The sequence below is a fragment of the Triticum urartu genome, chromosome 7A, assembly GCF_056163025.1.
Source record: "Triticum urartu cultivar PI428250 chromosome 7A, HENAU_Tu73, whole genome shotgun sequence".
NCBI classification, from domain to species: domain Eukaryota; kingdom Viridiplantae; phylum Streptophyta; class Magnoliopsida; order Poales; family Poaceae; genus Triticum; species Triticum urartu.
The window spans coordinates 438,522,953-438,530,728 of NC_141879.1; the positions used below are offsets into that span (position 1 = coordinate 438,522,953).

General features: G+C 44.2%; 1 pseudogene; it reads left to right on the top strand.

Annotated features, from left to right (window-relative positions):
* Positions 1 to 306: 306 nt before the first annotated feature.
* LOC147959868 (uncharacterized) lies at positions 307 to 1,512 on the top strand (annotated as a pseudogene).
* The last annotated feature ends 6,264 nt before the right edge of the window (positions 1,513 to 7,776 follow it).

Here is a 7,776-nt window from a genome sequence, read left to right on the forward strand (position 1 = left end):
AAGCATGATGAGGGAGAGAATTTTAAGGGGAATCATGGGTTCCGGAAGGGTTGGCTCATGTTCATTGGTATTCCTCTTGACTATCGCAATACGGAGTTCATATCACAGGCGGTAGGCACCTTTGGGAAATTTCACTCTTGGGATAGTGAGGATCCATATTTGGTTCGTACTTTAGTAGAGGCAAGTTTTCCGGACACACCATTAGTGCCACGGGATGTGGTCTTTGGAGACTATGCCTAATGGGGAGGAGCTAAGGTCTGTTGGACCACTGCTTGCTATGTATTGGGTGTTGACTTCGCTAACCAGATGCCAAATGATGAAGATCCAATGCCTCTGGATGGTAATCCTCACCCATTGCCTGGAAACCTGCTGCAAGACAATCTGATGTTTGTTCTTCCACCATATCCAATGCTGGGATGGAACGATGCGCCTGTAGCCCCTCCATTGCCTCTGGAAAATAACATTAGGGGTGCTGGATGGGGAAATGCCAACTGGGGGGACAATGAGGATGAGCTTCAGCAGCCGCCATAGCCTGAGGTGCAGGACCAGGTCTCTATTGTGATTGATCAGCCTGAGGGTTGTGGGTCTGTTGAACAACATGTTGAGGTTCAGTTTGAGGAGCAACTTCAGTTTCAGCATGACCAACAGTTACAGGACAATGTGCAGCTGGCCGTTTTGGAAAATCCTCTGGCAATTGTGCCATATTAACCTCCTGTCATTCAGCAACATCAGATCTTCATTGGCATGGCAAGGATAGTGGCTGGGCCATCGCTTCCTCTAGAGATGATCTGGAAGAGATCGTTTGAAAATCTATTACCTGAATTTGTTGTCATGGAGGTGCCTAGACCTATCTTCTTTAAGCCATTTGGGACAGTGACATACTCGAAGCGCACATGGACCATTGCCTTTGATGATTCTCAGAAGATGTCTTCGTTGGTGCCAAGCCTGCCCAGTAGCCTTGCTCTAAGGAAATCTATTGTGGCTAAACGCCCAGTTGCCAGAGCTCTTTTTGGAGGTTCACCTGATGAGGTTCACAGTACTAATGATAATGCAGTGTCTAAACCCGTCGTGTCTGGAGAGGAATTCACTAAAGATGTTGTGTCTGGCATCCTGGAGGAGAACTATGTTTCCTCTTCTGTTGTTTTTTCTTCTGCATAGGCCAAGGAAAAGAAGCAGACAAGAAGAAGGAAGACCGTGGCTCCTTTAGTGGATACTTCTGTACGGAGATGTACAAGAAGCGCGGCAAAACTGGATGGGTTTAAGCCTGTGAGTTTTGAACAACTTTCCCTCCAGCCCACTAAAAGGCGTCCTCGGTCCAAGCCCATGCATGTGAAGGCCCAGCCCAATACTGACGATGCTGGCGATAATGGCAAGTCTGAAGATGTCCCTCCATCCACGCCTCTCAACGTGCTGCAAGCAATTGGAGTGGAGCTGGAGATCGACCCCAACCTACTGTACAAGGATAAGCTTATGGCTAATCATAAGGATGACTCCTCCTCCAATGGTGTTTAAATGTTGCAGTTTCAAACTTTATCTAGGTGTAGCGAGCATGTCAAATTTGCTGTCATTTATGTCGTGATAAACTTTATGCCGTGTGGTCAGAAGTGGATGTCTTATGTTTCCTATGATGTGGGGTGTATGACATTGTATGTCATGCAATTTTTGCTACTTTGCTTCTCGTTATCTAATGAATCAAATATCTTCGCGTAATTGGAAGGTGCTTTGTTGGAATGTTCGTGGTCTCAACTCTGAAACACGACATCGTTCTGTTAGAGAGAAAATAACTAAAAGTCAGTGTGCGGTTGCTTCTTTGCAAGAAACTAAGTTATCAGATTGTCCTCATTCATTAATTAAGAGCATTTGCCCTATGGGTTTTGGTCAGTTCATTGAATCACCCTCGAGAGGAGCCTCGGGAGGTATTCTCACAGTGTGGCGTTCAGATGTTTTTAAGGGTGTCTTAAGTGAAGTAAAGCCTTTTGGAATTGTCATCAGTTTCACATCGGTGCATAATAGTAGCCAGTGGTTTCTAGTAAATGTTTATGGGCCTTGTCAGGGTATAATGAGGGATGAGTTTGTTAACTGGCTGTACAATCTTCAGGTGGAACCCGAGCAAAAATGGTTGTTATTGGGAAATTTTAATTTCATTAGGTCCATGGACAATCGTAATCTTCCTGGTGGGAATGTTAATGACATTTTTTATCTTTAATGAGATCATTGGTCACTTAGGACTGCTGGAACTTCCTTTAAAAGGTGGAAGATTCACCTGGTCAAGCATGCAGGATGTTCCACTTCTTGAGCAATTGGATTGGTTTTTTACTTCTGCCAGTTGGATTAATCAGTACCCCATGACACAAGTTGCACATCTTGCTATAACTGCGTCTGATCATGTTCCTTGTGTAATATCCATCTGCACCTCAATTCCAGAAGCTCATATCTTTAGATTTGAAAATTATTGGGTGCATCAACCTGGGTTCATGGACTGTGTAAGTGAGGTTTGGAACAAACCTTCACATAAGACTCATATAACTGCAGTAATTATGGACAAATTGAAATCCTTGAGGTTTGCACTTAAAAAATGGCAGAAGGGGCTATCACATATCAAATCATTGATTGAAAAGTGCAATTGGGTAATCCTGTGGCTCGATGATTTGGAGGATTGGAGGCCTCTATCTATACCTGAATATAACTTCGGGAAGATAGTTAAGATGCATCATGAGCACCTCTTACACTTGCAGTTTTTATACTGGAGGAAAAGGTGCCCCATCAGGTATATCAAGGTGGGAGAAGAAAATTCAAAATTCTTCCAGGCCATGGCAACAGAGAGGTATAGGAAGAATTCTATTGCTAGGCTGCAATTGTCTGATGGAACAGTTTCTTCAGATCATGGGGAAATAACAAAGGAATTTGTGGATGCTTTCAAGGGCAGAATGGGAACTGTTAGGCCAATTTTGTTGGGCAATGACATTCTCTCACTTATCCCAAAAGTGCAGGGTCTTGAGGTGCTCACAAAACCTTTTTAGCTACAAGAAATTGAAAATGTCAGAAAAGAAATGCCCATTGATAAGGCACCAGGGCCAGATGGTTTTAATGGCCTTTTCATAAAGAAATGCTGGTCTATCATTTCTAGTGATTTCATTAGGCTAGTCAATGAATTTCATGCAGGCACCGCTCTTTTGGAAAATCTCAATGAAGCTTTCATTACTTTAATCCCAAAAAAGCAAACACCTGAGGGTGTAGGAGATTTTAGGCCAATCTCCTTGACAAGTGTGGGACTGAAATTTCTGACTAAACTGGCAGCTAACAGGTTTCAAGATGAAATCACCAACTGTGTTCATAAGAATCAGTATGGCTTCATTAAATCAAGAACAATTCAAGATTGTATTGCTTGGACTTTTGAGTATATTCATCAATGCAACCATTCAAAGAAACCAATCATACTGCTCAAGCTGGACTTTGAAAAAGCTTTGGACTCTATTCAGCATGAGGCAATTTTGAAAATTCTTGTGGCAAAAGGTTTTGATAGCAAATGGATCACCTGGGTTCAACGGCTATTATCTTCTACAACTTCATTTATCCTGTTAAATGTTGTACCTGGAAAACATTTCAAGTGCAAATGTGGTGTAAAGCAAGGAGATCCTATCTCTCCTTTGCTTTTTGTGATTGCTACTGATATTTTGCAGACTATGATCAATGATCTTTTGTGTAAGGGTCTGCTAACCTTGCCATTGCCAACACATGATCCTGATTATCCAGTGGTGCAGTATGCTGATGACACTTTACTGTTTGTGAATACTGACTCAGCTCAGTTGGAGGTCCTCAAATCAGTGTTGAACTCCTTTTATTTGGCAACTGGACTTCAAATTAACTTCCATAAATCTTCAATGTACCCAATCAATGTGGACTCCTCTGTTGCTACTGCACTTGCTGCTCTGTTTGGTTGCCAGCTAGGTTCAATGCCCTTCACTTATTTGGGACTTCTTGTTGGAACCACTAGGCCCAAAATTGTAGATTTGCTACCTTTGGTGGACTGCATGGAAAGAAGGCTAACTGCTAGCTCTTGGTTCTTACCACAAGGCAGTAGGTTGCAACTGGTAAATTCTGTGATATCTTCACTGCCTATTTTCTTCCTTTCTAGTCTATCTTTGCCACATGGTATTCTAAAGCAGTTAGAAAGGATTCAGAGACAATGCCTCTGGAGGAAATATGGTCAAGAGAAGGGGCACTCTTTGGCTGCTTGGCCCCTTGTCTGCAAGCCTAAGATGAAGGGGGGGGCTTGGAATTATTAATTCGGGACTATAGAATGATGCACTGCTTCTTAAGTAACTGAATAAATTCTATAATAAAGCATATGTGCCATGGGTACGTTTGGTGTGGGACTCATACTACTTTCAGAGAATTCCTCATGACACTACTCTATGTGGCTCTTGCTAGTGGAGGGACATTTGCAAATTAATGGACAAGTTTAGGGCTGTTACCTCTGTCTTTGTTGGAAGAGGAGATTATGTGCTATTTTGGTCCGATCATTGGGAGATTGACCAGTCTTGCATTCATCCGCAAGAAAGGTTTCCAAGGCTTTTCTCTTTTTGCCTGCAGAAGAACCTCTCTGTGATGGAAGTGGTACAGGTAGGAAACTTGCAGCAAATGTTTTCCTTACCATTGTCTGAAGTGGCTTTTAGGGAGTTCAATCAGTTATTAAGCTTGTTAGCTATGAACTCCTTGGATAATGATTGTAAAGAAAAATGGAATTGGAGGCATGGAAAAAGGCGGAGTACTCAGCAAAAATGTACTATGATTTCGCCCATCAACCTATTTCTGCCAATCCTATTCTGAGCTGGGTTTGGAAGAGTTGCTGTACCATGACAATTAAAATGTTTGCCTGGCTGGTAATTATGGATAGAGTTAACACCAAGGATATGATTCAACGACGCCATTGGAAAATTGATGATGGACCTAGTTGCGTCCTATGCCCGACTGGAGTAATTGAGGATAGGAACCATTTGTTCTTCCAATGTAACTTCAGTATGAGAATATGGAACTGTCTGCAGGTTTCCTGGTTGGACAACAACGATATGGTGCAAATTGCCTTACATGCCAGGAGGGAGTTTAATAAGCCTTTCTTCTCAGAGGTGGTATTTCTTGCATGGTGGAATATTTGGAAAGTTCGGAATGACAGGGCTTTTAGGCAGGTCAAACCAACTTTTAGGCAATGGAGAAATGGGTTTATCCATTGTATACTCTTCTTTCACACCGGATCAAGACCAGATATAAGGAAGCTCTAATCAAATGGATTGATTTCTTGCCCCCTTGAGGCCCTTCTTATTTGTATCTTCTTTCTTTCCTAGTAGTAGATTTTAGTGCCTCTCCTTTATTTTTTAGATATCTTTTTCCTTTCTTGTATAGTTTTTCTGTTTCTTTGTTCCTCCTCTTGAGGAATCTTGTATTTGCACCTTGTTTTTTCTAATAAAATGTTGTGGGGTGTAAGCCCTGCAGTCTTCCAGGTCAAAATAATAATAATAATAATATGAATGATATTGTTGTTAGAGTAGCAACTAGAGGAGGCAAAATGACTCAGGAACCACTTTATCCTGAGGGACACCCTAAAATAATTGAACAAGACTCTCAAAGAATTAATACTAATGCGCCTAGTCCTTCTAAAAATAATAAGAAAAAGAAAACGATAGGACTTTGCATACCTATAGTGAACCTGAAATAGAAAAAATAACTAAATATAATAATTGTCGGCGTTCTGGGAACGGGGGTACCTAGACTTTCCTTCCTGTGGCCCAGCGCGTGGCTCCACCAGCGGCTTGGTACGGCCCATCTTCATCAGCAAACACTCAAGACCCTCGCGAGGGTCCAAGCCTCGCGAGGCGGACGACACAAGACCTCCTCAGGGGCAGTCTCACTAGGCTAGCTCGCGAGGAGCAGAGAGATCAAGGCGAGGGGCACCTCGTGAGGTTTTCGTGACGTGAGCTATGACGGCCAAGGCCAGGCGGGCGCCAGCAGGTGCAGAGTACCAATTGCCTCTTTGGTGCTAAAGAGGCAGGGACAGACGAGGAGTCCCGAGGCATCAGGAAAAGGTTTCTACATCAGTGCAACGAGACCAAGACCAGCAGGACGGTAGGGCGGATGTCATCATGAAGCCCACGACGGCGTCACCACGAGAGCCTTTAGCAGGCGAAGACACCCTTCTGTCAAGATAACTTGTACTAGTTGCCCCCCTTCGAATTGGCCGTTGTGGAATCCATTCCCGCCTAATATTTGGGAAGAGGACCCGGGCCTCTATAAATAGGACCAGCCACCACCATAGGGAGGGGGAACCTCAGCGGATCTGGAGAGGAACCAGACCATCCACACACGCACAAGCTCATCGATCTCAAGAACACCTCTCCTCAGGAGGTTGTTCTTCCCTTGTACTTGTTCATCCCCATCCTACAAGGCAATCCACCACACCACACTGGAGTAGGGTATTACACCACAACGGTGGCCCGAACTAGTATAAACTCTTGTGTCCCTTATTCCTCGGGTTCGGTGTCACGCCCTCGATGCGGCTATATCTCCTACGTGTCGAAGCACGACTTAGAGGTATAACTGCATTGAAAGCAATGTTGCAAGTAAGGTAATCTTCACAACAACCCATGTAAATAGATAATAAGGGGAAAGGTACTTAGTTGGCTTACACTTGCCACGTCACACAAAGTACATAAATAACATTACATCATCCAATACACTCATGGTCCGACTATGGTACCAAAACAAAAGATCAACCCCAACATGCGACACGGTCCCGATCGCCCCAACTAGGCACCACTACTGATCATCAGGGAAAGACACATAGTAACAGCATGAGTCTTCGTCGAACTCCCACTTGAGCTCAAGCACATCATCTGGAACGAAGTCATCGGGCCCTGCATCTGGTTTGGAAGTAATCCGTGAGCCACGGGGACTCAGCAATCTCGCACCCTCGCGATCAAGACTATTTAAGCTTATAGGTAAGGCAAGGTAATATGTGGAGCTACAGCCAGCGACTAGCATATATGGTGGCTAACCTGTTCGCAAAAGAGAGCGAGAAGAGAAGGCAAAGCACGAACGAATAACTATAGAACAACCTACGACAAACATTACTCCAACACCGTGTTCACTTCCCGGACTCCGCCGAGAAGAGACCATCACGGTAACACACGCAGTTGATTCATTTTAATTAAATTAAGCTTCATGCTATCTACAACCGGACATTAACAAATTCCCATGTTCCCATAACCGCGGGCACGGCTTTCGAAATTTCAAATCCCTGCAGGGGAGTCCCAACTTAGCCCATCACAAGCTCTCACGGTCAACGAAGGATAAACCTTCTCCCGGGGCATTCCGATCAGACTCGGTATCCCGGTTCTACAAGACAACTTCAACAAAGTAAAACAAATCCAGCAACACCGCCCGAATGTGCCGACAAATCCCGATAGGAGCTGCACATATCTCGTTCTCAGGGCACACTCAGAAGAGACATCCTACGAGTAAAACCAAACCTCAAGTTGCCCCGAGGTGGCCCCACAGTCTGCTCGGTTGGACCAACACTCAGAGTAGCACTGGCCCAGGGGGGTTTAAACAAGATGACCCTCGGGCTCCGGAAACCCAAGGGAAAAAGAGGCTAGGTGGCAAATGGTAAAACCAAGGTTGGGCATTGCTGGAGGTGTTTTATTCAAGGCGAATTGTCAAGGGGTTCCCATTATCACCCAACCGCGTAAGGAACGCAAAATCCGGGAACATAACACCGATATG